The sequence below is a fragment of the Podarcis vaucheri genome (genome assembly GCF_965113315.1).
Source record: "Podarcis vaucheri genome assembly, chromosome: 6".
In the NCBI taxonomy this organism is placed as follows: Eukaryota; Metazoa; Chordata; class Lepidosauria; order Squamata; family Lacertidae; genus Podarcis; species Podarcis vaucheri.
The window spans coordinates 33,633,019-33,642,862 of NC_138764.1; the positions used below are offsets into that span (position 1 = coordinate 33,633,019).

At 40.9% G+C, this 9,844-nt stretch overlaps 1 protein-coding gene across 4 annotated transcripts in view; it reads right to left on the reverse strand.

Annotated features, from left to right (window-relative positions):
• Positions 1–6,514, reverse strand: part of CDC7 (cell division cycle 7) — a 28,875-nt gene extending 22,361 nt beyond the window's left edge. The window contains exon 1 of one of the 4 annotated variants that reach the window (XM_082227908.1): positions 6,379–6,514. The gene's annotated coding sequence lies outside the window, so the exon portion shown is untranslated. Of the gene's footprint in view, positions 1–5,538; positions 5,621–6,312 lie in introns of those variants that run through there. The other 3 variants (XM_082227909.1, XM_082227911.1, XM_082227910.1) reach the window with 3 other exon arrangements.
• Between the last annotated feature and the right edge of the window lie 3,330 nt (positions 6,515–9,844).

Sequence of the window (9,844 nt, forward strand, 5' to 3'; positions counted from 1 at the left end):
CTCTGAAGATTTAAAATTCTAGTGAGTGATTAAGTTCTCAGCTTGGTAAAGTTCTTCTAATTTTATTTTGAAGAAATTTTTCAGGAGAGAGATTAACATAAAATTTTACTTGTTACTAAGGTATTTGTTTTTTAGTTTGCTATTATATTATTATTATTTCTGGGGGAACTGAACCAGAGTAATTAAATAACAAATTCTGTTCAGTTACTGGAATTTAGGGAACAGGCTTCTATAAAATAGTTGGTAAGATTTCTCTTATACTTGGACTTACCTATGTATTCATCTTTGGATATGTACCATAACTACATCTACTTTTTATTCATTTTTGGGGGGAGGAAACCTATAGCAGATGGGAGGCATTTCCATTAGTTAAAAACCATAATAAAAGTGATAGAATGAGCTTAGCCGCATAGCTTTGCTGATCCTGCAGCTTTTAGAATTCTATTACAGAAATCAATATAGTTATCAAACATAAAAAAATTCTCCAACTAGTCAATGGGTCTTGAATCCTCGTCTCTGGAGGGCTGTGTGTGCATTTTGCTGGCCTTCTGTCCAGGGAACCATAAGGGTGCTGCAGTTTGAACTTTTCATCTCTTATTTTTTGTACTGCACTCCACAACAGTGCCTGTGCACAGTCTGTAGCTTAAGGGGGCTTAAAGCCCTTTGCATGAAGTATAACTGGTAGCACCACTGGGACAGTTACTGCCTGTGTCAGAGAAGCAGATGGAAGAATAAGCAGGAATGTGTGGTGCCATGTATGCATTGTGATGCAGGGAGATGTCCTGGGGCAATTGTCCCATCAATTCATGGGTTTCTTCTGTGTGCTTGTGTCAACAGCACAGACTTTGACTAATTGGCACTGAAGATGCTTCCACAGATGTTAAGGGCATGGTTGCTCTTTTGGGATATGGTGGTTACTGACTCGTGTTGTAGAGGACTTTCCCTCCCTTTCACAACTGGCCCATAGAATCTCTCAGTAACACTCACCTGCAGGCATAGGGATATGGGTTCCCATGGCCAAGGGGGAAATTGGTCAAAAGAACCTCACCACTTCTATCACCCCTTTTGGCAGGATGGTAATTGTAAGCTTAACTAAAAGGATTCAAAGCATCAAAGTAATGCAGAACAAAACAGAGTTTAGGAACCAAAAGCAAAGCTTACAACGATAATTAAGTATTTCAGAGAATGACCTGAATAAATGTCATTTATATCCTGAAATTCTGATAAGCCATCATTCCATTAAATTTTTTTCAAGAAATCAATAAACAAAAAGACTGCATATAAGGAGTCTTTTATCAAGCTCTCTTTATTTCAGCCCACTACAAGCTTGAACAATTATTGACCATTTTTAACAGATTTAGGAATCCAGCATTCAGCTAATTGATTGCAAGAATATTGAACAAAATATGTAGTAAGAGCTATCTAGACTGCTTTTGAAAAGAATGTGAAATAGCTGTCAAAGTATAAAACAATATCAAATTCAAATTATACCATTTTTTTCCTTTTATCAATATTAGATTAGAGATCAAGGGCAAATTTTAATACCCTTTGAACAATACAGTAACTGCAGTTAAGTTTTTGTATTTTCTCATTTCTTCTTGCTGGACAAATATACCCATCTATTATAGCTCAAAATGTGGAAATCATAGTTCCATGATCATTGTTTGAGCTCTATCAAATCATTGGTCTGGAGAGAAGAACAACATCTGGGGCTTGTCAGAGCAGGTTAACTTTACAAGGTAGCTCCTTGTAGCAAGACTCCTGGTCAAATACAAACCTTCCACTGCATTTAAACTGAAGGTTGCAAGCATAAATATTAAAATAACCAAGCACAAGCTACCTTAAACTTTGTCGTTTAGTTTGTACATGATGTGAAACTATTTCTAAAAGCACTGAATGGAATGCCACCCATCATATGGAATGCCCAATACTTTGTGTACAATTTTTAAAGTCATTTCAAATTTACATATTGATCTTAAACATAGCTTCAGGTTATTTGTTAGCCTTTTGCCGTGAAACCCATACAGTATGGCATAGTAATTTCTTAATTGTACCACATGCTGATCTGGTACACAAAGCAAAGATGGGCTTTGGTCAAAGCAAGATATTTGCTATGACGATTTTTGTAAAAAGAATATTTCTAGTTGAAGATTTGACAGTGTCTACAATTATTCTAAGAACACCCCCCATACACTGATACAAAAAGCAAACAATTGTATTGCTTCCACACTCAAAAAAAGAAAGTTTTATGACAAAAGTAATCACTAACTGAAATCTGTGCACAGTAAAGGCTCTCAGAATTCATCCATTATATCATACAATTTTATTTATTCATATTTACTTATATCTAATATTTCAGTCTCAGGCTTACTCAGAGATCCCACTGAGTTCAAAGGGATTCCCTGGTAAATATGAGAAGTAAAAGGTAGAATTTTTGGCCCTTAAGAAAAATGGGCAGTATTTTTATTAGAACAACCAAAAAGGCAAAAATTGTGTGCAAGTTTCAAATGGTAAATACTGTATGCTTTGGTTTGCAGTCTAAATCCTACTTTAACCAACAAAGCTTAGTCCCAAAGGTGGGGGGAAGGGAGTCAATGGCATACTTTTCAAAAAATATAATGCACATCTTGAAAATAAATTACCCTCTAGTTATAAGCTTTCACTAACTGTGCCAAACTATGTTCTTATTTCACTTACTTTGGAAAAGTTTCACTGAAGTAATTGGAGCTGTTCTATACTTACTAGTTCAAAGTACATAGATACAGATGGGTAATTTACTCCAAATTTATTATCTATTACTTTTGCAAATGTATTAACAATGGACATGGCATTTTATAAAGAAAAAAAATGATAAAATTTCTGCTGTGAGCTACTTGCATTCTGACCCCCCCCCCGAGGGGGGGGATTTTCTGTGAAGATCGGTGGCAGGGATAAAAATGGGAATAAAATGCATTTAACACTTACATGTACTTAGGCTTAAGTTTAGTAGAGTATAGGATTGTGAGTTATGCAAAAGGCTTCATGGGAAAGAGCTTTGAAGAAAGTACCGTAAGGGTGGTAGCATCACAGAGATGTTCTAGCCTGCAATTTCACACATAAGCAGCAGCCAGGAATAAAAGACAGAATTGTTTGAGGAAGGAAGACACCTTTAGATGACTGGTGGAGCGGAGACCTTCAGAATCCAGTTGTTAGAACCAGAATCCTGGAGCTCCTGAAGTCAATGGCACAATTAAAAACTAAGAGGCTTTTTTTAATAACTAAGAACTAGTGTTCCACCTTTTTGCCTGCTCCCTCATCATTACAAAGAATGCCTATACCCAGAATTACTGGATACTTAAATTAATTCAGTATTTATTTAGCTGTATAGTCTTGCTTCTTTTTTCCTTAACACAAGTCTCTTAGCAATTAGGTAAAGGTAAAGGTACCCCTGCCCGTTCGGGCCAGTCTTGCCAGACTCTAGGGTTGTGCGCTCATCTCACTCTATTAGGCCGGGAGCCAGCGCTGTCCGCAGACACTTCCGGGTCACGTGGCCAGCGTGACAAACTGCATCTGGCAAGCCAGCGCAGCACACGGAACGCCGTTTACCTTCCCGCTGGTAAGCGGTCCCTATTTATCTACTTGCACCCGGAGGTGCTTTCGAACTGCTAGATTGGCAGGCGCTAGGGCCGAACGACGGGAGCGCACCCCGCCGCGGGGATTCGAACCGCCGACCATGCGATCGGCAAGTCCTAGGCGCTGAGGTTTTACCCACAGCGCCACCCGCGTCCCTTAGCAATTAGAGTACTTTAAACAAAAATAAAGTAAGAAAAGATGCAGGAATTGTGAGAGTAATGAATGGAGCTTTTAGGCAGGCTAGCGCTCCAGTCTTTTATTTCAGAAACTAAAGCTACAATCTTATGCCCACTTACCTGGAAGTAACCACCATTAAACTCAGTGGGACTTATTTCTGAATGGACACATAAATAACTGCACTGTAAGATATGCGTACCCCCCCCCCCGGGGAGGCACAGAGTGGGGAAGACACAAAGATCCACACTGTATTTAAGGGAGTAATAATATTCACACTACCTCATCATTCCACGAGGTGGGTTTTATTTTTTGAAGATGGGAGGATGTGAGCTGTCTTGTTCTACTGTACTTTTAATGTCAATTCATTCTTACTTTGACAAAATGTTAATTTAAATGCTTGATTGCAATAAAAATATTTTAAATGGTTTACAAAAGGAATGAAAGATTTAAATTATCAATGAAACAATTAAAAACAGGTATTGGAAACTTTCAGAATACAATTAAAATCAACAGCAAGGTAAAAATAGGTTAAAACATATGTGAATGTGTATTAGAGTAGAACTTCACAAGCAACAACAGGGCACATGGAGGTATTAGACTGCCAGAACTCATTATCAGCATTTATAAGGGGTGGAGAGTAAGAAGAGGACAACCTGTGGAGAGTTGTTAGGAAAGGGCTCAACTTTAGCAAAACACTGAATTGAGAACCAGGAGTAACCACACAATGAGGTCAGAGCAGAAAGAACCTCAAAATCAACACCTCTTCCATTTTAAGAAGCAGATTTCAGAATGGTAGCTGAAATTTACAGCAGAGTTCTAGTTATGTTTACTGGGAAGTAGGCTTCAGTATGTTGAAGCTTACTCAATAACCATAATCGTACCCTGGAAGTTGAATAGAATCCGTTTCTAGAAGTCCATTCGACTTCCAAAACGTTCAAAAACCAAGCTCCTGCAGCCAATCTGAAGCCCCGTCAGACGTTCGGCTTCCAAAAATAATTCGCAAACCGGAGCAGTCACTTCCAGGTTTGTGATGTTCAGGAACTAAAATGTTTGGGAACCAAGCTGTTAGACTTCCAAGGTACGACTGTACTTGGGGGTGGAAAAGCCAGAAAGCAGGGCCAGCAAGGGATATGGCATGGGGAAGAATCCAGGATTTCCATAGTTGGCCGTCAGGCCTTTACTCAGAAGAAAGTCCATATGCCTTCAGCGGGATTTCCTCCCAGGTATGGGCACAGAGGATTGCAGCCATGCAGTGCAACACCGTGAATGTTTACTCAGAAGCAGGGCCTGCTGTGTTCAGTAGAACTTATTCTCAGACATGTGTTATAGGATTGCATCGTTATTTGATTATATGTCACATTAAAAGCTAAAATCATGTATACTTGTGTCAAAACCCCCCAGGAGGATTTTTTTGGGGGGAAGGGTGTCGTATTTAGGAACACAAATGCCTAAGGTTGGGCTACAGCACTTTTGGGTGTCCCACAGCGTTCAAATATTGCATACTAATTCTTCTAACTTAGATTAGGAGTAGGAAGCAGAACACCTCAGGAGGGGCCAAGCAAATCGAAGGGAGATGAGTTGAGTGCAGATCCAGTGATATCACTGGGCCAATTAGGCAGCCAACCAAAGAACGGACATTTGAATGGCACAGCATTCTAAAAATTAGTTCTTGCTATATCTTACAAATTTCCAACAATATTTTACTTTTATTCTACACCTTCATCGCAGCTTCTCAAAGCCCAAACTTACATACACTCAACCACGCTGCAAAAGAGACCAGCTGGCTTGGCAGCAAATGCCAACTGAACCTGCGCCAGTCCTGAAAAAAACTGGTGGCCAAACCTGCAAAACGAGATTTTGACGTGCTTTTAAAGAGACTCGAAAGCCATTGGCAGGAATATTCAAAACGACTTGGGCACAGAAACATTTTCATTTTATTTATTATTCTTATTATTAATTTATTTTATTTCTATACTGCCCTATACCCAAGGTATTTAAGGAAGCTAATCGGAAATGGCTGTATTACATATTCTCGCAATCTGGAATAAATTTTGCAGTTTCAAGTTTTTGCGTTTCCTTACAAGTTTTTGAAAACTGAAGTTACGAAAATAAAAAAAAAACCTGGGGGAGCAAGTAGTTAGCCTTGCCTAGGGCGCAAAAGAGCCATTGCACCGGGAAATCCAAAGTGAAAACCTGGACAGAAAAGTTGTAGAGCTTTCGGGGAGGGTAGTCATTGTTTTTGAGCTACGTATTTTTGAGAATGGGCAAAAAACGACAAGGGCTGCCACACGTCCGGTGTTTTCCGGGCACATAGGCGATTCCCGCCGGGGCATTGCCGGCGGCCGCGGTGTTCCTTATGTGTCCGGGAAATTCCGGAAGTATGGCAAACCCACTCCCCCAAAAAAGTCCCTCGCTACGATGCTGATTAGGGGCTCAAGGAACGACCCGTGTGGGGAACTCTCCCTTCTCCCTTCCCAACGATTTCAGGCAAGAGCCACCCAAAGAGCTGGGCTGGAAACCCACCCTCTCAGCCTTCCCGCCTGAAGATGCGGAAAGACGGTGTCCGTTCGGAGACTTATCCGGGGCTACCTCAGAGACGGGCCGGCCTCTCGCTCCTCTCCCTACCGGGAAACTTCTCCTCCCTCACGCACGCGCGCGCGCCGAAGTCCGAACTCTCCCTCAGCGAAGAGCTTGACGGTGCCGCCTTCCGCAGCCTGCTCTTGGGCGGCCAATCCCCAGCACCCGTGCGAAGCGGTCGGATCAACCAATCCAGCCGCCGCCTTGAAAAACGCGGAGGGGGATTGGCTAGGCGAAGTTGCTGACGCGCCCAGCACACGCGCCGCCCTTCTCGGTGCTGGGGAGGAAGGCGAAGAACGGCACCGAGCTGCCGAGCATGCTCGCTGGCAGAGGCTGAAGCTGCGCTGCCCTTAAGTTGCCCTCACTTGCCCTATACAATACCTGCTTCATGACCTAAGGCCTTAAGCAGTCAAAAGTGGGGGTTTTTTTGGCGCATCATATTTGGGGGGAATGGCCTGGGTTTTGTGATCCTACCAAGGGAGGGAGGTTGAGAAGGCCCAGGACATCATAATCAGACTGACACATGCAGAGAAAAGGAAAATAATTAGGGCACCTCATTTGGAATCCTATGGAAAGTTAGAGGAGGATATTATTATCTACGCAGATGGTAATCTCTGAAAATGCAGCTGCTGCGATTGATAGACCAACAAAAATGTAATTGGATGTCGATTAAAAAAAATACAAAAACCACAGCAATATAAGAACTGGACAAAAAACATTGATCAATGAGCTCAGGAAACCACTTCGGTTAAAATCTGCAAAATTGGAATCATTTTGATATTCATTGGAATCCATATAATTGGCAAAACTGTGTAAATATTGGAAAATTAATTTTAAAAATATATTTTTAAAAGAAAGAAATCTATCACATCTCCAAATAGCTATTTCCCAGAAACTCCCATTTTGTTATTCTGAACCTTTCCCCATTTCAGAAGAGTTGATCTTCAGCGGATTTGCACTGTCTTTCAAAGTGGGGAGGGCGGAGGGGAGCTGTTTCTAGTTTAAATGGCTACAGATCCGGAGGAAGATTTTGGATTTATCGGAACATGGGGCAATTGCCTTAGATTTCTGAAAACAATTTGTCCCCCCTCCAACATTTCGATAGTGGGGAGGGAAAACTCGACTTCAGCCCCACAAGATCTGTCAGAAACAGGCTATCTAATTTCTAGAAGTGGATAAAACTTCAACCTGAAAAATGCCAAACATTAAAGGAAGCAATATACTATTCTTGATGTTAATCGCTGCTCCTCTGCCTCATCACTTCTAGCAACTGCTCTTTTTTGCCAGTTATTTATTTTGTTAATTTATGAATCTCCTTCTGTAGCACCCTGCTTGTGGTTAACGCTTAGCTGGAATGAAATATTCAACGCAGCAATAGAGAAATTAAAATAATAATTTATTTGTCAGACAAATAAATGAGAGGCACAGTGGTATATGGTTACCAAGCTCTGGCCTGGCCTCCTGCCATTATGGCCAGCACTTATATTCCCTTAATCCAGCCCCCTTTGCTCCTCCTGTGGCTGCCTCTGTCCAATCAGCCTGGTTGAAATTCCTATTGGCTGATTGCTAGAACCAATCACAAAAAGATACACCCATATCCTCCTGTCCTTATATGGAACACAAAGAGATATATATTGTTACATCTATAAATGACAAATAAGTAGTAATATATCTTACATGTGTCTCAACAAGGAATCTTAATTACCAGCTCACCTCTTGCCCTCCTTGCCCTATTGCCTTCTAAAACAAATGGTTAATCTTAAATTTTTATCTTAAACATATGTCAAGGATCTTGAGTTTCACATCAACATTGAAAGATCTCCTTCATTTGAAGGTTTCTAAACAAATGTCTGACAACTAATATATCAGGACTGCTCAGGACGGCGTCTCTTGTCTAGCAAGGGGGGCAAGACTGGTGGCTGACTTAATTTCAAAATACAACTCTTAGAACTATATGAAATCTAGCATTTCTTAAATCCTTTGCATAATTACATTTAAGACAATATATTTAATACATAACATAGGTAGCCTTTTAAAAGGAATAAGGCCTTTGTAAAGTAAAAAGGAACTCAGTAAAAAAAAACAGCTTCAAAAGAAGCCTCTCCAGTTTACAACCCCTCCTTCAGCCAGCTGCTTTTCCCATTAGAAAAAAAGACTTGCCAGCTAGATGCTTCCCCATTTGGTCTTGGCCTTTTAACCTTAGAAAGAAGATCTGGGTCATTTACTGGGAGGCACATTGATATTATTTTACTATTTACCAACTATTAATTATGTTTATCTCTGCCTTTTTTATCTTCTGTAACATGTAGGGTCAGTGTCCTGTAATTTCAGCTTTTACGACTTTGAGAATTGTTTTCTGCTATAAATCAAGGGGCCCCTTGTCTAGGAAAAACATTGCCAGTGTTTTCTTAAGCAGCTGGTCTGCCTGGCATGTAACTTTTGAAAATCTTTAAGCTCTCTTTAATATACAAGCCCTGATCAAACATTAATAAAATGCAGGCTTATGCCTGATGCCTCATTCCCCCCTTTCAAGCTCAAGGACCTTCATCCCAAGTGTCCTTGATAGCTTGACCTTCATCATGTTCCTGAGGTAAAGCTCTGTATAGGGCCATGATATGAGGTAGAGTTTCATTTGAAACCATCTTGCTAATAGTACTTCTAAAACATGAAATGATACATGGCATCATACATAAAACCATTACCACTACTGTCAAGAAAAACAAGCAAGACAATAGTATCCCTTTGAGTCCTGTGACATTAGGTAACCAATTGGTGAGCCATCCCATATCCCATCCTTCCCATGTTTGTACTGGGACATGTGCTATATTCTCCATCTTTGTGGCCAACACACGGATTGCCTCACCATTATCTGAAATGTTAAAGCAACAGGCATTCCCTGTCAAGTTCAAGACTCCACATAGGCCTCCCTGCTTGGCAAGTACATAATCCATTCCCATTTTCAGCTGCAAAATGGCGGCTCTACTTTCATCCAACTGTTGTGCAATAAGTCTCAAACTCTGGGCCGTTGCATTGGTTACAAGTTCCACTACTGCTTGCAATCGAATTATTCTGTTTAGATTATAAATAGGATCCCGTGCCCCTTGTATGAGCTCACCAGGATTCCAGGAGGCAGGATCATAATAGGCTATAATGCGCTCTGGTGGCCAATCATCAGTACCGCTCCAACTTTGGGTACTTCCTCCTGCTATACGAGAAATATCAGCGTTTCTTCGTGTTCGCTTGGCCAAATTAGTGGGCATAATCCACATTGGTGGTAATACCCATCCCAGGAAACAAGTCCCACTCCATTTGGAGGGGAGTTTCTTGTATGCCCATTCTCCACATATCCACCACAACCATCTGGTCTGAGGTTTTTGGTACGTGGAGTACAGAAGGCGAAATAACAAAAGAGGTAGAGAGTTCACAGTGCAGTATGTTAGATTGCCTTTTTCTGTCACAGTTATGTTCCATACCACTT